Genomic DNA, 22670 nt, shown 5'->3' with positions numbered 1-22670 from the left:
CAGTATCCTCATACTCAAATGGAAGATCACAGTCCAGACCATGAGTAGGTTGATCTAGTTCTGTTAAAGTTTAAAATGTTTTTTACAGGACTCATGGAAGACTTGGCCTATATTTGTAGGAGTTCAGTTGGTTTGACTTTGTCCAAGGCTGTCATGCTCATAAGAGGACAAGGGTAACAGTGGCTGGTTGATTTTCACTGTAAAGGTAGATCTTGGTAGCATCTTGAGCAGAATTTCTGTACTGTTTCCTTCGGTGGAGGAGGCTTTGAGAGAGAAGATGATCAGCTGATAGAGGGATACTTGAAGAGGAATTGTTGCTACCCTTTCTTTCTCTACCTTTTCCCACATGCTCTGTTTGTGTTCCCCGATTCTGTTAGTCTGTAAAGCGGATAAATACAGTTATTTATTAGATAGTCTTATGGGCTGTAAGGTAACAGAAAGGTTGATTTCTCTTTCCTGTAGGGGGAAGGAGAGAAGCCAAGTAGGCACGCATAGCTGCAGCCTTCACTGCTCAAGAGGCGCACAAACACCAGAACAGAATGATCTTCAAATAATCCATCTTGAGGCCAAAACAAAAACTTGTCAAAACAAACCAAAAAGCAAGTAGTTTTCCTTTCATTAATGCTGCATTTCCCCTGCTTGAAACTGGTTCATTAAACTGAAAATTGCTCAAAACAAACGTCTCTGTAAAGAATGCTTGGAGCGAAATTAATTAGTTTTGCTAGGTTAGTAATGCACCTTGCTTTGACTGAAATTGAAATTATTTTTTCCAATAAAATCACAACACTTGTTATCAGAATTGTCATTAATTGTAGGAAAAAGGAGTGTGAGGGAAGAATTTGTCAAATCTAATTTAATCATACAGTGACCCTTAAAAATTACTGATTTTCCTCATGAGATGCAGTAGACTTTAAATAAACATCTGAACATCACCTGACCAGCACCAAGTCTGTATCTAGTCTAAGGAATTCCCAAGTGTCCTTTTGTGTTGTTAAACAGTGGGTAATTGTTAAACAATGGGTAAACCAACTAAGGGTATTCATAAAATGTTGAGAAAAAATATTTAATCTGACTGTGCTCATATTTGCTGTTCCTTTTTTTAGGAATGATGATTTATGTCCTTTTAAAGTTGCAATAGAGTTTGGAGAAGAGCTTTATTTTGTATGAACTGTGTTTGCAAGTGGTGATCCACTGAGAAATTAGCATGGAATAAATAGAAATTTAATTCTGCAGCTGTTTCTTTGGTGCTCTAAGTGGTTGGGTTTGATGCTTTTCAGTGGCTAAGACAAAACACAATTGCAAGGTCAGATGAGTAAATCTTCTGAAGAATTGTGATTTGTTCCTACAGTAGATACCCTCAGAAAACTGAGTGGCACAAAATTGCCCATCACAGAAACTAGGTTACAGGCAAGCTCATGGAGACAACACCCTGCTAGGTGTTTAAAGCAGTTCGTAAGTTGCCAGCTGGTGCACTGAGAATTTTAGTTGGAAATGCCAAATATGTTCATTTAATGATGACTGCTTGCTTCTAGTACCTTCCCTAAGTATTTTTTTTCAATGAAGAATGACGTTATATTGAACATATAATGTGTAATAACATCACATTGATATATTCTCATGGGATAAGACTGAATTTCTAATGCTGGCTGCAGTTCAGCCTTATCCTGGTAGTCTGGTTCCCTCTGTGAATAATTGAAATGTTGCTGTTGCAGTGCCAACAGAAACAGCATGATTTGGGCATTGAGAGGAGGGGTCATTTTTGCTTTTCGTAAAAATAATTTTTAAAGATTTCTTCCCACCAACAGTGTTTTTGTTATCTTGGCTTCCTGACTGTCTGTCTTTTTTATTATTTTTTATCTCCTCCTTATGTGTAGATCTTGGTGCTGAATTACGCTTTCCTTGCATTGCATTCTGTCAAAACACGTAAATCTGGGAATATTAGGGACAGTAAGTATCCAAAGTATTTATCATTATGGACATTTTTATTTGTGCTGGAGTCCCAAATTTCCTTTTTTCCCCTCCCACTGTTAATCTATTATTGTGTTCATTGATACATTCTTTATACTATATTGAGGGTTTTTCCCTCCTTTTTTTCTTCCGGCATAGAGAACATTTCTGCTGCAGTATCTTATTTTTCTGCTGTTGATCAGCTAATTAGCTCTCTCAATAACAAATTTATTTTTAATGTATTTAAATTTCTTTCATGATACCAAATCCCTGAAAGGAAGAGACACTGCTTCCTCAGCCCACTTTTACTATCATGCTTTTGATAACATTCACCCTGTTGAAAGTATGAGATTCATAACTTGAAAATCACGTTCTGTGTCTAGATTTAGATGTCACATCAGTTTGGCAAGATATTCCTCTTCATGGGAGACCTGATGAGCTCAAAGGTACAGCCTGAGCCATATCTGCACAGCCTGCACTTTGCGGGAAAGTGTTTTTCCTGTGTTTTCTTTCCACGGATGTGGAAGAATAACTGTCCAGAATTCTCTGCATACCTGTGTAGTCACGCAGTAACTAAAGGGTTACAAGCAGTATGGTAACAGAAATATTCCAAAGAGTTTCTGATGATTGCTGTTTCCTTTACTTTCTCCTGCTCGCCAGAACTGCACACATGGAATTGAACACTTGTTTTAGTGTGATAGGAGACCCATCACAGGGTTTATGTGCTGCATTAAAGCCTCCTGTCTGAGCTTAGGGTACCAGTGATGCAGATAAGGGAATAGTAGGTCTGCCTATGAGGGCTGGCTGGAGGAAGGAGCAGTACTCTGTGAGTAGTTGATTTTGGGAAGGAGGATGAACTGAATGATTTCTGATTTAAAGACATTGAAAAAGTCTATTTTCGCATTTAAATGAAAACAAATAAAAGGATGCAACAGTGATGCTTTTTGTTTGGTTTGTTTTTTTTTTTTTTTTTTTTTTTTTTTTTTTTTGTTTTGTTTTTTTTTTTGCTGGCAATGGTATTTACTACCTCTGATGGTAATTTTCAGTATTAGTTTTCTTGAAATTAAATTTAATTTAGTGGTTATGAAGGTATGTGGACAAGACCCTGCTACCTCTCTGTCAAGTCACTTCTTATTTTTCTCTAAAATTTTACAACAGTATTCTCAGTCAGTCTGTCCAGTTGCTGTAGTGCCAGCACCTTGCCTCATGGTGCAGCAGGTGTTTCATACGCCAGACAGTGATTTCCACCTGTTCCCACTTCACAATACGGCTGTGACAGCTACTCCTTCTTTGTCACTGCAGGCTCTCTTGTCTCCAGATGGATGGATCCATTCAGTTAATGGCTTTGGGAGTGTGTTGGGGTCCAGAAGAGATGATAGGGAATAGGGGTCTGGGCAGGGTACACTGTGTTGGCACTCCTTTGCTCTTGTTCCACTTGCTGTTTGATTTAAAGGGATTATAATTTATACTAATTTAGGGCACTTGGCACAGGATCTGAAAAGGGAATACATCCCCTTGGCAAATGCTAGTTCTTGGAAATCTTGCTGCAGAGTAACAGAAACAGTAACTCTAATAAAAATCTCTTTATTTACTTGACACAAACTGCCTCCATGAGAATTTCCTTAATACATCCTCTTCAGTGAATGTCTTTTTGTTTGTTTTATAGTACTTTGTCTTTGAATGGCTTAGTGTTGTTTTTAGAAGTGTTTTGTGTTTAGAACTTGACAGAGGTTAATCCTGAAGGAAGATTTCAGGTCTGCTTTTCTGTGAACTGGGGAGGCAACAGAAAAGAGAAAGGAATGAAAAGTCTTTAAGAACAAGAAATAAAATAAAATAAAATAAAATAAAATAAAATAAAATAAAATAAAATAAAATAAAATAAAATAAAATAAAATAAAATAAAATAATCTGACATAAACAGTTGGGTTAAACTGAAATCTGGGCAACATCAGAAACTGTGATCCCTTTTATTATATGGATCAGAAATGTAGGACATTTTTATCAAATCAAATGTAATGATATTAGACTTTTCAGTGTTACTTAGATAATGAAGGTTAATAAATTGCTTATGACTCATTACTCACTTGCTAGGAAAAGTACTGACCATTGGAAACATCCTAGGTGATGAGTGAGGGGATTGTTGAAAATGCTACCATGTTGGAGGTGATTGACTTCCTTCAAAAAACATTTTTAAGTGGACTTTTGCACTGGGAGTATTAAGTGGGAAATTCACATATACTTCTACTAAACTGTAATTGATTTGTAACATGTAAAATATGTGCTCTCAATATTAAATAAGAATAATAGCAAAGCAAAAGTTGCCACAACTAGCCCAGTTCTGTGCTAGAGGGAGGAGTGGTAAAAAGGTCAACAAACACTTGTATATGCAGTTTTGCCTTCACAGAGGGAACTGAGCAACATTACTTGGCAACTGGTGAGATTCCAGCTATTCCTATTGGAAAAAGATCTGTGTGCAGACTAACAAAAAAAATCTTAGCTGTCAATAGCTGATTCTGAGCTTCTGATGTGACTTGAATCATTGCTGGTTGCTGTAGCCAGGGGATATCAATCATTCAACACTTGTTGCTCACAAATGGTGTTTAGACATCTCAAAGTGATAACGAATCTCAGTGACATCTTAGTATGTTCAAGAAGATGTAATAGAGGTGGTGGTGGTGGTGATACAGAAGAGTAAAACTTAATGAAATTTGTACAGGACACTGGCAGTTTGGTGGCATCCAGGAAAGCACATTTGTGTGCACCAATACACTGCTGAACACAGTAGCTTTGAGAATCTGTTGGGGTCTTTATTTACAAATTTCAATATGTCTCTCTTATTTTTTAACCTTGGCAGGTATTGTTTTAAGCATGTGGTAACACACTGTCTACTTTGCGTCAGATATCTTGGAAGCTTAGCAGAAACCACTCAGCGTTTCCCAGGCAGGAAAGTGGGAAAGTACAGAGGGGCATTTCAGCTCCAGCAGGTGTCAGTTGCTCTTTGTTGTGGACATCCTTCTCACATCCTTCTTGCGCTGGGTTTTCCTTACACTTCTCTGTGCAGAAAGGTCTCTGTGTAGCAGCACAGCCTGGGCTAGTAAGCACATTCCTTACAATATTGACCAAACCCGCCAGCTTCCATCAAATCACAGTAACTTAATTGCTTTGGGTTTGCACTCTCTTTTGGCATAAAGAGGACTCCATTAAACTATTTTTTCACATAGATTGTTTTTGCAGCTGAAGTGACAGGGAAAATGACTATTTACTCTGCTGTCTATCAAATATAGGAAAAAGAAAGTACAGATCCATGTTCCTCTGCAGGTCATTATTCCTCTGTAGTGCTGATTAGGGATGTCATTTTACTGTGTGTTAATAATAGTTAAAGTCAAGAACCAAATAATTACTAAATGTTTAATTACAGTAGTAGTTATTTAAACATTTCTGGGATACAATATTATAATTAATTGCAGTTATTAATTCTAGGGCTCAGTGCTTGTCTTCAAAAGCTCTGTGCTGGTAAGGTCTCCAGACTTTCTCTATCAGCCTGTGAGTTGTGGAGTTTCAGAGATGACAGACTCCCCTGCCACAAACACCATCTCTGTACTACCCTTTATGACTGCCTTCTGCTCAGGCTTCCAGTTCCCAGGTTGGTGTGTGCAGCTCGTGAGGAGAGGAGGGTGGGTGGGACAGGAGGTGAAAGGGCTTCCTTGCCCTCCAAGGTGAGTTGGATTCCCAGGGTAAGGCAGAATTAATACACATCTATCAAGTGTACATGGCTGTTCCAGCACATGGGAGCTTTTGGGAAGCGTTAATGAAAAGTGCTAAGACCACCAAGCAAACTGTTTTCTACTCCATTTTTAGAGTGCACAATCCTTCTGACTTTCCTTTTGAAGCCCAGTTGTAATGCAACTGTAATCTGTAACATAAAGAGTATTAAATGTGCTAGAATGTCTTTTTCATCTTTCTTGATTACTATATTTCACAATATAGGCATGTTAAATTCTTGCTAAATCCTTATGGAGTCCATTTATGAATTGTAAGGATATTCTGCTTCCTATGAGGTATTTTCATGTGTTTGTTAGCTTACAATTGAATAGTTCTTTCTATGCAGTAACATCAGCTCCTGGAAACTTGAGCTTAATCCTGGTATCATTTCTTGAAATGAGAAAATTTTCAAGGTCTCTGTTCAAAATGGTCTTTTGTAAATCATTTATACTCCTAAAAATATATATATATATATATATTGAGTTACTTTGACAGAAGTATTCTTATTACATCATCCCATCACTGTAATTTTTGATACAGAATTTTCTTGATTAATTTTTTTCTGGACAAAATAATTTTCAAACACACATTTTACAGCTCCTTCAAATCTTACCTTATTTCCCAAGATTTTAAACTTCCTCATTTTAATAGAGTGTCAACATGCCTTCTTGCACAGTCAATACTTGTAAGACCAATCAAAACTATAAATACGTATGTTTGGGGGAAGTTTGAGCAGGAGATTAGAGCGTATCTGTTTCTTTATGGAGATGGACTCAGTGGCAGGAATGAGGGTTTTCCCATCTCTGTAGGAAGCTGCACATAAATAGCACAGTCAGAAAAACCCACAGGAGCTGACCGGCTGATGTTCCAGGATGGTTTTAGCACACTCCCTAGCCCCAGAGTTTAGCCACCTGCCTGCATGAATGATGAGTTGTGTAGGAACACACATTCCTGGCATAAAAGAACACTTATTCCTTGCTTAAAAGCTTGTTGTTAGGCAAGGGCTTCACTTTTCTAGAAACAGTATAAGGAATGAAGGAGATAAGTTCTCTAATGCAGGCCAGTGCTCTAGGCAGGGTTTTTGTACTTGACAATCTGAGAGTCCCATTTCTGCTGAGCAGGCAGGGAGGGAATTCCCCAGGTGTTCTGTACCTGTAGGAGGGGAAGAGGTCTGATCTGGTGCCTTGCTTTAGGCCAAGCTCTAGTGCTGTATCTGAGGAATGTATCTGTGCTATGGAACTGAAATGTGTCACCTCTCAGAAGGAGCCTCAGTGCTGCCAGGGCAGCCAGCTCTGGGAGTACTTGCTTGCCATCCCCTCGGGCACAAGGGTAGTAATACCTTGTGAATGCCTCATGCTAGTTCTGCTGTGGTTTTGTAGTTGTTTTGTGAGAGCCAGGGACCCGTTGCTGTGACATCCCATATGGGATCACATCCAGCTGAGATTTCTGCCTCAGTTGTGTTTGCAGAAGGCTTTGGCCACGGAGTGTGGGAGGCAGGGCACTGAGGGGAGAGCGGACCTGGTCAGGCCACACTGGGAAGAGTGGGGTCATGGGAATTAGTAGCATGCTAATAGAACCATCCTATATTTGGTCAAGTTTCTAGTCCTTGTTGTCAGTTGGCTCAATGCCTAGTTCAAATAAGGTCATGTTCTGAGTTGACATTCTTGATTTGACCTTTGCCCCTATACCTGGCTGCATTTGCCACGCCCACGGGTCTTTAGTTCTAGTCTCTGTACTCTGTGGTTTCCATGTATGTTATTTTCGTTATTAAAGTTTTTATTTTCCGGGCTAGACCATCGTTCCCATCCCTTATTTTGCCAGCTCCCTCTGGCCAAGCCGAGCAAGGGGATCACAGAGAACTCTAAGGTGTAACAATCCCAAATTTGGGATTGAGCAGAGGTCCACAGTGCTTATTGTGAGCCCTACAAACCCACAGACACCAGTGATATTAAAAAAAAAAAAAAACAAAAACCAATTCCCATTGTATTTTGCAGAAAATTAATTTTGATTGCCAATTTTAAGAAGGTCACATTCATTTAATTAGAAGTTGTATTCACTCCTTCTACTGTTGTTTTATAAAGATTACTCAGATTTTTGTGCAATTCTAATCTTTCTGTTTTCTCAGAACACTTAAGATGCTGCAAAAAGACAGAACCAATTATCTATCAAGCACTTGCATAATCCTAAAATATACCTCTCTGTAAGCATATAATGACAGTGTGCACTTTTAAATAAATTCTTCTAGCACTAACAAAGCTGGGTATTTGATGAGTCTCACAGGCCAATTTCAAGGGAGCAGAAAGATACAATTTGTCACAGTAAAGTGATCTTAGGACCTGCTGTCTTTATTTTCTTAAAATATGAAGTATAAAAATTTAATGCTGTAATTTTATGGAGATGTTCCTAACTCAATTCATAGGGATTTAAATACAGTAAAGTAGCAGTATATAATCATTTTTGTGAAAAGAGTTTTGAAGTCAAACCGCTACATTGAAGTAACTACCAGTCCTTGGAAGTTAGAGGGAAATGTTGAGATAAGTGCATGAAAAAGTCTCCAGTTATTTTATACATATGAGCTCAAAATTCTTGGGGGTTTTTTTCCCCGCCTTCCTCTCTACAAAGTGGTCTCTGGGTTGCACCTAAGATTTACACATAAGAGTAAATTAGACACATAAGATTTTGGGCTGCAGAGGTTGATTTTGGCTCCCTGTGAGACTTCTGTACTTGCTTTTTCCAGTCTCCAGCCTCATCTGTATGCTTTACACAAGGTCACAAAGCATGGTCTGAGTGGGATATTGGACATAATTAATGAACATGGTTGTACTGCTCTTTATGTCTCTTAGTGGAAATGTTGTGCATCTGCTAAGCCAGTATAAATAATGCAGGCAGTAAATAAATGACACATAAAGATTTTTGAGTAAATATAGTGGTATGATTAACCTTTTATCTTTGCTGATACAGACTGTGAAAATGGGCAAATTTAATTTGGAGCAAACCTGTGCTGCCCTGTCAGATCCCTGATCTTCCTGAGGCCGCAGTTTGGAGGGACATTTGCACCACTCACCTGCTGGCACCTGCATAATCCCTTGGCTCTACAGCCTCTGCAAGCCTTCATGACAGTCACATTTTTCTGTGGTTCTTTTTGGTGGCCTTGGAATGAGTCACAGCATGTACAACCTGGTGCCAGGGGGATTGTGTGTGCTGCCCTCTATTTGTGTTTCCATTTTCATGAATGAAAGGAAAGTGTGTTCTGTAGAAGTGATTTGACCTGAATAGGAAAGCACAAAGTTTCTACTTATATGTGATTTATTTTTCCTGCTGTTGCTGTATTCAAGCTAAGATTTTGTTCTAAAATTTTAACTGTAATTTCTAGCAAGAAAAGTGACTTCTTATATTCCTGTAGTTCTTTCAGTCCATCTTGCATGCTGACAAGTGAGCCATGACACCCATATATCCTAAGCAATTAGGTTTCCTTTTCCAGTGTAGCACTTCCAATAAAAGCCCTCCAAAAACTGGATGATCATGCCACCCCATGCTTTACAATACTCTGTATTTTCTGTGTATATGTAAGTATTAAAATGTTGTCTTACTAAGTGGTTGTTTAATTATAATAGCTGGTGTGGAAAACACTATCAGGACCTAGCTGTGCTGTTTTGCCAGTTCCTTGTTATAAGCTGAGTATCTTAGAAGGAATATTTATAGCAGTGAGCATTAGTGGGTTAACTTTTTTGGAATGATTTAGCATTACTGTATAATACTGTGCAATATCTTTATCTGGTTCAAGTAAGTGAATATTAGTTTGAGTGAAGCTTCTAGATTTAATATTGTAGAAAAATGTCAACAATTTCAGTGCAGTGTAATGTCATTTGTTTGACATAATGGTATTGCACTGATGACTCACCTATTACCTGCATCTACTTAGAGCTAAAAGAGAAAGGACTCATAATGACTTTTCATTATATAATGAGAGAAAAGGTGAGTCTTATGTCACACTGTTGACTTTCCTCAAAGAAATTAGGAGTGCAGAAATCCAGCACAAGATGACAAAGGGCAAAATGGTCTGTAGGAGAATAAAAAAATAAAAGTAAGCTGAAATTGTCCGTAAACTGGGTGAAATGGAAGAAGATAGTTTGGTGTGAATTTATTTAGCTTTTATTTAAAACAACAAAGAAAGCTCTCTTTCACTCTCCAATCAGAGCAGCACAACAGTAATATTGCAGTCAGTAGTCTGATATTTATGGCTATTTATGGCTTTTCTAGTGGGCAAACTATGCACATCCTATTGCTTTTACATAGTCTATTCAATTGCAGTTTAGGAAGAAAAGAAACTATCTTGGGAATCGGAAATGGATAATTAGTGTCAACAACAAATGAAATTATTCTTGCAAAATTAGACTATTTGGAGAAGATTGGGGTTTTTAAGTCATGGAATGAAATTTTGTTTGGCCTTTTATTTGTGATTGGATAATTGGGCAAACATAACAATTTCAACCAGAAGAGGGCTACAGCAGAATGTTGATTCCAATCTCATGTTAGTTATGCTTTTCCTGACTTCCCAAAACTATTGATACTAGCTGCAAAATTTAGTTACAGACTTTAAATTCTTGCCTTGCAGAGTCACGTCTCCATCTAGAAATTAAATGAGGCTCCCTTTCTGTGTTAAAATACTGCCTAAATATGGAAAGAAATTTATTTAATTAATCTATGCTAAGCCTTTTGTTTACTTCTTTCTGTTTTCACATTTTATTGTTCCTGAAAGCTTTTCACCCCCTTATTACTCTATTCCAGATACCTGCAGCTCCTTTCTATGCGATGTCTTCCACCAAATGCCTATATCCAGATCACCACTGGAAATATTGATTAGCACTTGATGCAGATGGGGCTGCACCGGAGGTGCACTTGATTAACCCCTGCAGAGGGTAGGCTTCCTGCTGGGTGTGTGCTGCTGCATTCTTAGAGTGACATTGGTAATGTCCCTTTGCATTTATGAGAACATAATATTGGCGTAACACTATTTAGAGAGGAACAGAACAGAGAGGAGAGGGGTACTTCTGGCTAGGTGCCACAAAACTGAGAGCTCCTTCTACGAAGAAAAGAATGATTTGATGTTATATGGCTGCTTATTTGTAGTTGTCTTACAGCATTGTGCAAATGCCTGCAACTTCAAAATATTCTGGAAAGTTAAGTTTACTTGTTTTATTTATTTTGGGGTTGGCATGGTAAAGTTAGGGGATTAAAGATTCAGATAAAGTTTCATTTAGAATTTTATGTAGTGTACAGTGGCTTAGAGAAGAACCATCTGGTGACTTAGACAAAAATTATTTAGCCATGTATTCCTCAATTGACTCTTCTTGTGTAGTTGAATAAAGCAAACTAATCAGACCCTGGCCTTCCATGACTGTGTGTCTTTGTCCCTGATTCAGCATAGCATTTTAACTATCCCTCCTTGTAGCCATGATATTATGAAAAATCCTTTGCTGGGATTTTTCCTCTCCTGAGAAGCTGAGGAGCCTCTGGAGAGAAATGTAAACAATTACTATCTGCTGCTGTGGAATGCAACAGGTGCATCTGTGATTGGTCCATGTGGATTGTTTTCCATTGATGCCCAATCACAGCCACCTGTGCCAAGGCTGTGAGCAGTCACAGGATTTTGTTATTCTGTTCTATTCTGTTCTATTCTTGTTGTAGCCTTCTGATCTCTCTGTTCTTTTAGTATAGTTTTAATGTAGCATTTTAATATAATATTTAACATAATAAATCAGCCTTCTGAAATGGAGTCAAGCCTTGTGTCTCCACACACGGAGAGTTCGCCTCAACACCTGCTGAATAACTCTGAAGTTAGAGAAGCTTTATCCTGCTAGAGGTGACCAGGTGGCTGACTGCAAGCCTTGCACACTGCTGACAGTCCTAGGATTGTGAAGGGTCTTAGGTTTGAAAACAAAATCTTTGCTTTAGCTATTGTAGCGACAGTTGTGCCCTAAGGGTGAATCACTGCTTTGGAGGGCAGGCAATGTTTATTATATTATTTCCTCAAGAGTTACCTGGGAGTGTCTGTTTACTCTAGATCAGTGCCTTCAGAGGAGCTCCTTTATTAGATGATGCCTGGGAATGTGCCCTGCAGTCTGAAATGGATGCTGCTGCTTTGGAAAGCTGCCAGATTGTTTTAAATAGCTAGGACAGAAATAATAAAAATCTTTGGAATGTCTCATGTATTCTAAATATTGTTAAGTACTTTTAGTTGCGAAACTGGAAAAGGAAACCAGGAGGGCTTTTGCCTTCAGCTATGTAATTTGCTGATAGGAAAAGTCCTGTGTGGAATGATCAGTCAGCTCATGTATGAGCCTGTTGCTTAGCAACCACACAAGTAAACTTTCACTTCTCACTACATTTTCCATATCTCATTAGATTCAACAAATAAAATTAACTTTATCTTCAAAATACAGAAGAAAACCTTGCAGTACAGAAAATGTACTCTTTCTGTTATGTTATATATTTATACTTACATCTAAGGAACAACAGGTATAGCAGAAATGAATGTGTAATATTCATGCAAACTGCTAAGATAAAGGCAGTTCACATCAGTAAATATTAGCTATATTAGGTGTTTTCTAAGCTAACATCTTCAGATGTAAAAACACTTACTCCTTGCCCTGGTTTCAGACCAGCACCACGTGGCTGCTCATTCATTCCCTCCCAGTGGGGTGGGGACAGAATTAGAGGCATAACAGTGATAAAACTCAGGGACTGAGATACAAACAGTTTAATAGGTAAAGCAACAGCTGCACATGCAGGAAAACAGAACAAGGAATCCATTGCCCACTTCCCATGGACTGGCAGGTGTCTCAATGTCCCCAATTCCGTCTCTTCCCCTCCAGCTCTGTGTGGTGAGCATGGCCCCACATGGTCTGGGATATCCCGTGGGTCACTTGGGGTCAGCTGTCCTGGCTCTGTCCCCTTCCAGATCCTTGGAGAACACTTTATGACTAAGCTAGAGAGATTTCTGTAGGTGGTGATGAGGACATTCCTAAATAACATTTTAAAAACTGCGATTTCTACAGTGAAGCTTGCACTGCAAACTTTTTTTCCCTGAACTTAGAGAGCAAATCTTAGGCTGGTCTGCAAATACCTGTTTCACACAGAAACAGAATGCAATAAATGTCCAGAAAGCATCTAAAAGATACATAGAAATTGTTTATGTTCTGAAAGTGTTTGAAGCATTTTGAAGAACAAAATGCAGTGCACTCCTATTCAGGGTTCATAAAACTGACACAGAAACTGTGATATCTGGCACACTGTAAGAGGTGATGTCCAAAATCAAACAGGTTTTGCAAGCCGGCATCACCAGATATGATTAAGATCAATAGTATGTTTCTATGTAGATAGCTGTTAAGTTGGTTGAATTTAACTCGTTGAAATTAATTTGTTTCACTTGGCAATTATATAATGGACAGATGTGGCTTGTGTTTGGAAAGTCTAGGATGAAAATCAGATCTTCTCAAAGAAAGGTCCCCTAATACTTAACACCTGGTACAACTGGAGAGGCCTAAGTTAAGCTCTTGATGTGTAGCAGAGAGTGGCTGGTGACACTGAGAGATCCTCAGTGGTGGCCTTGATGATTTCCTCCTCCTTAATAGGTCTATTCCTTTTATCTTCTTTGGGAAGGTAGAGCCACTGTGGCTGTTTGTGCATCTCTTCCATGGGGAAGATGCTGTGGAGCTACAGCACTTGAGCTAAATTTACAGGTCCTGCATTTTGCACTTCAGTGGCTTTAATTTAATCTTAAAGTTAGGCAACTCTTTAGAGAACAATTACATTTTCTGGAAGAGTCATTTGCTAAAACATTTACCAACATTTGCACAGGGTACAGTTTACAAACACTTCCTTCAGGAAATGTTTTTAGGCTATTCTTCAAGTGATTTTCAGGTTGTGCACTCAAAGGGAATTATTTCCTTTATCACCTAGATCCTAGGTCCTGAGATGCTGAATGTAATATTACAAAGGGAAGTGGCTTGAATTGCTGAGACTCAGCAGCTACTTAAACTCAAGTAGGACTGCAACAGCTTGATAGCTTTTCTACCTTTTCTTTCACCTCTGTTGTTCCTGTTATCCCAGACAGATGGAATCCTGGCGTGACTCGGGCAGCTGCGGAGTCACTCTGTTGCATGACATGACTGGGCAATGCGCTGCATCTGCTGGGACGCTGTGAGTCCTGCAGCTGCCCATATGGAACTTGGCTGAGCTGAGCCTGAACCTGAGCGTGTATTTGAATCCATGCATGGAGAAATGGCTGCCCTTTGCGCGCCTCTCTCCTCTGGTGTCCGAGAGACTGAGCCATCAGGCATGGGCTTAAACAGCAGGGAAAATGGGTCATGTGGAGAGCTGCCACACACTGCCCACCTGTAGTGGCTTGATGGGAGTGATTCCATCTTAAGAAGCTGTGGTTTGAGCCACTTTTAATGCTTATCCCTGAGTGAACATGCTTAGTGAGTTTTAAGTGAATCCAGTAGGGATGTGTGACAGAAAACTTTTAATCCTTCCCTTTGCTCTAAACTAATGGCACATACAGCAGTGATTCCATTTTATTTCCACTGAAGGTTTTCATAGCTCTTGCTGCTCAGATTATTTACTTCTTTTTTACAATAGGTACAGGGAAATACAGTAGATGCTTCTCAGCGAGGCAGGCCTGGTGGAATGTTAGTACTTCTACTGAGACTTGAGCGTCTGAGTGCAGAGCAGTGGGAAGACAAAAAGCAGAAAAAATAATCACCTAATAACATCTCTGACTCATGGGGACAGAGTCCTGAAAACGTCATTCAGGCTTTGCAGTTTCTGCATCTTCCTCTTCTTAGCAATCAAATCCAGCTATCAGTATTTGGTGTGCTCATGTTTCTACAGATAATTGCATTAACAGCTTTAATTTATGCAAGCCTTGAGGAAGAACTTTGTTTGCATTTGAGTTATTTCTTTCTTCTATTTGTCTGAGACCAATCAGGAAGATAGAACTATGCTTTTGTTAATTTCCAGCTTACTTTATCTTCTCTATTTTTTATCTTCACCAGTTTCAGTTCATTTTTTTTTCTTGGCTACAGAGGACTGTGATGAACTTGCAGTGAAAAATCTGAAAACAAAGACAGCATGGAATCAAAATATTCAAAATATTTGTACATTGAACTTCATTTCTCTGATTTTATTTTTTATTTAGGTACCTGATATTGGAGTTTAAGTGATGGAAATAAATATTAGTGAAAGCAAATGATCACAGGGAAAGTTCTACTGATTCTCATAGTTCTTGTCTTGGATTGATACTATTTCATTAATTTCATTTGAGATCCTATGTGACAGCATAATTATGATATAATAAGACTTAGCTAGGTGGCATAAAATTATCTGCCAGTTAAGCCTTGAAGACAAGGTCACATAGAGTACAAGTGTCTTCAAAATTATGTTTCTGGAACTAAGTGTTCTAGCTACAGAAAAAATAAAACAAGTAGCATTTTAATTTTTGACACCACCTCTTGCAGCTGCAAAGCAGTTCACCAAAATAGTTTCTCTAAAGCACTTTAAAAAGCTGTTAGTGTTAATTTAGAATTCATTTTAAATTTAAATTTTAATTAACTTCTAAATAACAAGAAAAGACTAGTAATAAAGAGAATTGGTTTACTTGTTCTTTCTCCTATTTGTCTGTGATCTTTGTGTTCTAACTGGAATTATGTTCCCAGCTTTACTTGTGAAACCTAGTTTAGGGATACTATGTGCCTTTACCTTACTTGTGTAGAAATTGCACTCCAACACATAACAAGGTTTTCATACCCTGCATTTTTAAAAGAAAGTTTATTTTAAAAATTTAATGCCAGTATGCTTTTCCCCCATAAGATTTGGATCAGTACACTAAGGATCTCGTTTCTGATGGACTCCAATACATTTCAACAGGTGTTCTTTCAACAGGAGGAGAACAAGAAGAAAAGTCAGAGCTTCATTTATGTGTAAATGTCAGGGCAGTGACACTTTTATGCCATCTTGGTTTAAACTTAGCCCAGTGTGATTTAGGGTCGTTGTGATTTAGGGTTGATGCTAGCAAGATGACTGGCTGATGCTGGTCCCACACTGACCATGAGGGCTCAGCAAAGCCCTGAGGATGCAGCAATCAGTATTCCCCAAGGAAATTTTGGGGGCTTGGTGTGCTTTCTGGTTTGGACTTGTAAATTGCCAGCTCAGTGCTTATAATGCTGGAAGAAAGGCTTGTCCCTAATGGGTCAAAACAAGATTGATTTTACTTAATGTCCTATTGGCCACAGTGTCTGTAAGTAGATATGCAAGAAAGAGTGAAAGCACATCAAGCAAGTACCTATTTTCCACCTTCAGTTACATTAATCTCTGTGGTTCTCCTGAGCTGGATGTGATTTCGATGTCCTTGCTAACTCATAACAGGAATATTTTCAATAAATGTGAGTCTTTGTAAGCTTCTAGCATCTACCAACTATTGTCTCAGCATGCAATATATTTTTGTGCATGTTTTGCACAGCCATGACCTCCTTGGTTCTAACCTGTGTTACTACCTGTTTTTACTAATTTTTCTGGTAGATGCTAAGATTGTAATACCCTTGGGTTCTATTCAAGCTCCTATTTTTATATGCAGTATAAACAGCTCCCACCTTCAGGTCCATATCAGAGTGATTAAAGCATGTGGCTACCTATACAACAGATCTAATTTTCTACTTCACTTTACTACTCAGATGAAGTGGGTTTAGTGCTAGTGGGTTTGTTGTTCATTTTGTCTACTTACTGTACATCTGATCCTGCAGTTGCTTTAATTCCAGATGTATCTTTCCAATTTCTTTCACAGTGAACAATGGATCATCTCCCCCATGGCAGCCCTGTTCTTTGAGTGCTCTTTGTGCCCTGGATGTTGGGTGTCTAATGAGCCTTTGGTGCTTCCAATGAGGTAGGATTACATTTCAGTTTTGGTTCCTTTTTCCTTGGCTGAGGTTTTTTTGCCAGTCTTGGTGTGGTTTTGATTTGGTCATTTGGTCTACCATTCAATTTTCCTCATTTCAATGCAATTTCAGCTTTTTAAGTCTGTCATCTTGCTTCTGAAAACCTCACACTGTGCTGATCAGCTTTGGTTTCCTGCTTGTTCTCCAGCTCCTCACCATGGCAGCCTTCACTGGCCCAGTGACTCCAGCAAGCTGCCCTTCAGCAGTCTTCACCACAGTTTCTTAGTATTCAAATCTTCAAAATGTTATTTTTAGCTGCCTTTTAGTAGATTTTCTAATTTTTAATTTTCCTGTCTTCTCTGATTTTTGGTGTTTCAAAGGGTTTTTTCCCTTTTATATTTTTTTTTATTAGTGATAATAAAATGCCTTGCTTACTCTCTTTCTTCCCCAAAATTCCTCATACACTTTGTTTGTCAGTGCCTTCACTCTAGCACTAGACATTGCAGTTCCTCAGATGCATATTTAGGTTATGAGAATCTTTATTAAATTTGACATTTTGTTAAGTAGCTCAAAGTAAGTTCATTTGTTATGAATTGTTTTCATTGTGCATTGAAGATATTTGTGCTGCCTCTGCATAGACTCAAGAAGCTGAGTCTGTGTCCTCTACAACTCCAAAGCACTTCATAGTTATTGCTCTTTTAATTTGACACTTGGGCTCATTTTTTATCCTCTGACTTTGCACACAGGCTTTCAAAAGAGTGTAAAGATTTTTTTTTTTTTTTTTACTTCTCTAAATTTTCAGAATACTGTGTTTGATTTTATTTGATCTATGGTACTTTAAAACATTTGACCAGACCTGAGGTCATGGGCTCTAAAATCCATAGACATGTCAAAAATATTGGCAGTTTCCCATTAGTGACTAGCTCTCAGCAGCCAGTCCTGTGATTCTGGCAGGAAAGGCCACACAAACAGAGATACAGCTGCTTTCTCCAGAGTTTTTCCCCTACTCTGCCCTCTATCCCTCAAGAAATATGTTTATATCTAATATCAAAAGCTACAAAAGAGGTAGATTAATGGTCATGGTAATTTACCACACACTTTCATATCTGCTCGCTTTTAATTCCAGTAGAGGATATATATGGAGAAACCCTCTTATGCTAATCTAATTTCTTCAGTGCTTTATATCTTGGTACAAATATATTTTAAAGTACAAAATGTAATTATATTTTCCATAAGTAAAATTCCAAAGACCATATACATAGGTGGCACTGGTTGTGGATTGATTTGTCAAGTTGATTCCTTTCAATATCATCAATGCTACTGTTTTAATGGGATGTCTTCAAAATATATTCCCATTTTAAAGCTGAACTGTTGTCTTTCAGTTCTTTATAACTGAATGGGAAGTCATTTTGTATCAGTGGATTTAGGTTATTGTCTGTAGTAATGGAACTGTCTTTTTTTCAATTTAGCAAAATACCATTAAGAATTAATTTATGACCCAGCTACTTTATTAGGTCATAGAGGTATGGAGGAGTTTTATAGTCTGGGTGTTCTTTTCAACAAAGTTCTAAAGATAATTTTTAAAGCACAGACACTTTGCTCTTTCAGTGCACTGTAACTCGTATATATAAATGCGATTGAGGGAATGTGTTTTTACTGGAGGTGGAGGTAGCAAAATGTACAACTACCAATAACAATGTGACACGGTGTGTACTGGATGCAATTTTGTATTTCAAAAGCAGGAAATGGAAGAAAGGATGACCACTTCAAATTAGAATAAGTAAAATCCTACCATCTCTTAGTACAAATGTCAAATCCTGGGAGGTAATGCTGTTTCACTGTAGATTAAAAGTAGGTAACAGAGACCAAAACAAATATATTTGGTCAGTCTATATGGTACAGTGACAGACTATGTTGGAAAGGTTTCATTTGTGAAGGACAAAGTGTTGTTTAGTGGTAATGTTACATTTCTTTAAGTTGCTTATTTTGTTTTTCACTTCATCAGTATTTAAATGGGAAGTGGGAGTTCCTTCAGGATTTCCACCAGGTGTCTCACAGGCTGAGGAGGCCACCCTCCCTCTGCACTGCTGCTTTTGAAGAAAGCAAAACTCTCAGTCGCTTGGTCTTCAAAAGCTTTTTTGTCTCTTCTGTCTGTGAAATTACCCCACTCTTCTACTGAGTAGGAAATATTCCCTGGAGTGTTTTGTCCATCCTAAAAGATAGATCCATACTTTGTCAATCGCTCTTCTCTTCGTTATCTGCTCTGAGACTTAGAATTTCATGCATGCAAGGTGTGTGTAAAGTGCTGTATAATGGCAATACTAGTACTTTACCCAGACTTGTGAACAGCTCCATGGATGTCAGGCAATGTCTTACACTATATTTAACTCAAGAGTAATTTATAATGGCAGGATTTCTGCCTAGTACCTACTGGCTCTGGATGCCCAAAAAACTGTGCTGATTTATGTTCAGTACTTGTCCCCATGCTGCTGTTTCAAATCCATTTTGCTGTGGATTGTGATCTGGATGTTAATTTATCAAAACTGGGATTCACAGGTTGCAATGTTACAGCCAAGCTAAGAGAGTCTCATAAAGAAGGGTCCATTCATCTTGTGAGACTGCATGTAAATATTGTGTTCTATAGCTTTTGCTTGGTGAGTGTATTATCTCATTAATCATTTTGTGAGGACTTCTGTGTTGTTGTTGTTGTCTCTTCTCAAGGATAGACAGACATTTACCACTTCTGTGATCAATAAATAAGTTATTGGGAAATGGTGCCTATAAACTGAGGTAGTAGCATTGCTGTCTAGTGCTTTTGTTGGCTGCCACCTGCAAGATCTGCAGGTGGAAAGAAAAGGCCAGGGTATAAGAGCTGGCTGCAAAGTAACCTGCTGCATTTGAGAAATCTAATTTCAAAAATAAATTGAGTTTGGACTTTATGTCTTACTAGCTCTAAGCAGTGATTTTCTGTCCTTTCTCTTAACCTCTCCAGGTACTGATTTTTTGCAGTACTGTATTTAACATTTGCTGTGCAGAGGTGCCCAGCCCTTCCAGCTGTGGAGCCCTGCCCGGCATTCCTGCTCCACGGGGTGGGTCGGATCCAGGCTGTGGAGTGGGAAGGGCCAGTGCCGCGTGCAGCACATTTCTGCGGGCTCCAGCTGTGCTGCTCCTGCCTCCTCTTGCACTCGGGGCTTGCTGAGAGCTGGGGTGCACAGGCTGGCTGCTCCCATGTTATCCAGATGGAAAGGAGCTGAGCAAAATAATTCTCTGACCAGCAGCAAGTTTTACTGGAGCTGGTAACTTACGGCACTTTTTAATCACAGGGCAGCTGCTCCTGCTTCCCTGCATGCAAATAGTCTATCCAAGCAGGTTTTTGGGGGTTTTTTTCCCCTATCAGTAGTTTGTTTCCTATTCTTCATTTTATTTTTTATCCCTAGAGGAAGCCCTGCTTAGCACCTTTACCCATGCTTTAAATTAACCAAGTGGAAGTTCCTATATGGCAATTTAATTTTTCTCATGTGCAGTCTTTTCTTGCAGTACTCTAAGGTTGAGCTTAGCCAGATGGATAGGTGTCTTTCACATCACTTGTCTCTCCCTACAAATTTTAAGGAAAACACAAACTGTCAAAATAACCTTACAGGTCTCAGAAAATGCTGATGAAATTTTATTACTGCATGAGCGACTCAGATGTGTGTGAGGGAGAACGACGAGGAGGACTCCGTCTTATCAGAAGGCTAAATAATTACTTTCTTATTCTATACTATATACATTGCATCTAAAGTGAATCTGCCTTGCACTCACCCTTGCTCACAACTGCACTGAACTGCACTCATCTTTGATTCTCCCGTGACTGTCTCCTGGCAGTCTGACACACACACAACTCTTGGCCCTGATAGGCCAAGAGAACAAAACATCCTCACTTCGGGTAAACAATCTTTATATTGCATTCCACTTCAGCACAGCAAGAGAGATAAGAATTATGTTTTTCCTTCTTCTCTGCTTGTCTCACAGCTTCTCTCTGTTCAGAGGGCATGTGAATACCACAAAATTTTTCTCATAAAAACAACACAGGAAATTAGAGTTCCAAAATAAATGCCACCCAGAGATCCTTAATATCCTCAAATATGAAAAGAACACTTATACTGACAAAGGAAATATGTTACAATCAAGTTTGAGTAAATATGTAATTGATATGTAATGGATACAGAGAAAATTGATATGTAATGAATAGAGAGAAAAACCTTGAGAAATGTCTGAGAAATAACTGACAACATGTAGTAGCTCCTTTTCCTCTAATGCAAGGTTAAAACATTTCTGATACAAATGGGTTTTTTTCTACTGAAAATTTTCTGTTCTGGGACAATGATTTTTGGTAACGGTAGTGGATGTTTAGTGTAGCCTTTCAAAATAGACAATATGTGCTTTTTTTGTTGAGCTGAGGAGATATGCTTTGTGCTGCTGCTTTACTTATTTTTTTATTTTTCAGTATCACAGGAAACCTGTATTATATGTGGAACTTGGCAGTGATAAAGTTGTCTAGTTGTCTGCATTCTTTATACTGGGGGACTTTGTTGGTTTGGGGGATTTCTTTTTGTAAGTTGAATGGGATTTTGTGTGAGGTTTGGGTTTTTTATTTTTCCTTTCATAGCAGTTTATATAAATCAGTTCAGAAGTAAGCTGCTGGAGAAGATGCCCCACTTGGCTACCCCAGGAGGAGGTTAATTGTGTCCACACAAAATTTAACTTGAAGAATAAATGCATTGTGTTTGTAGGGCACCCATTTGTGGGCACTAAATTATTCCTACTCTGAAATCAGATCACTGGACTGTTGCGGTGTGTTTCTTATGCTTTAACTTGGTTAAGTTGTACATTGCTTCGTTCCATGTACCCCTTTATTTGCAATGGTTCTGCCCTGGTTCTCCCTCTCCTTGCTCCTCAGTCCAGTTTTCCCCTCTCCGTTTCCATTGGCAACCCATGTATCTGTTCCTTAGTCCCTCCCTGGTGCCCTGTCCATCACTTGGTAGCCCATCCCTTCCATCTAGAATCTTCCAGTCAGGGCATCGAGTGATTGGTTCAGGGGCCAGGGCCCCTCCCCAGGCTTTTCCCTATTAGTTGTCCCACTGTGTCCATCACCCTCTCCTTACTCCCACCTTCCTGTGGATTGGCTGAAGACCAAACTCCACTTCTGTACCCTCCCCTCTTTGTAACCTTGTGTCGGACCCCAGTTTGGGGTCTTCAGCTGTCAGTCTCCCTGGAGGTAATAAATCTGGACTATACTGCATCTGGAGTCTGTCTCCTTTCCTCCTGTTGGGTAGCAGCCCTCTCGTTGCAGATCCTCGTCCCTTAAGGCGAAAGCCTTACGCGCCCTCCTGACCGGAGCAGGGATCAGGTGAGTGCCCCAGTGCTGCTGGTGGTGCTGGCCACAGATAGCAGGGACGTCCCGAAGGGGTGATTGTCTTTCCCCTCCGAGGCCAGCCGCCGCTGCACTGGACTGATAACCAAAGCTGAATGAAAAGGAAAGTATTTCTCTTTTCAGTCATTTCTGGCCACAGAGATGACTCCACCTTGTACAGCTGTTCAGGTCAAGTGGTGCTCTCCAGCTTGTCCCCTCAGTGGCTGTGATGATCAACCACATGGTGATGAGACTCATTTTGATTTATCTTTCCTAGGTCATTTTATTTTGAACAGTGTGTCTGGGACATGGGTTCTTCTAGCTCCATGCCTGCAGTTGAGGAGGAGGAGCGTGATTTGGTGTGTCAGCCACTTTCTGCCCAGTGTTTTTACAGATAGGTTTCAGATTTATCAAATGTGCTTTTTTTTCCATGTACTTTTAAAGGCCATATTGTCTGACTTAGGGAAATCACTGGGTACTGGAATGAGAAATGAGCTGAAAGAAAAATTGATCAGTAATTAGGAAGGTTAATCTGCTCATGGCAGAGAGTCTGAGATTTATCCTGATGTACTGCTATTCAGTTAGTGTAGATATAAGTAAAGCAAGTTGGGAAAAAAATCTCAGAAGTAAGTCCT

This window comes from Pyrgilauda ruficollis, unplaced genomic scaffold (assembly GCF_017590135.1).
Source record: "Pyrgilauda ruficollis isolate IOZ18807 unplaced genomic scaffold, ASM1759013v1 scaffold98, whole genome shotgun sequence".
NCBI lineage: Eukaryota > Metazoa > Chordata > Aves > Passeriformes > Passeridae > Pyrgilauda > Pyrgilauda ruficollis.
Note: the sequence above shows the minus strand (reverse complement) of the source record.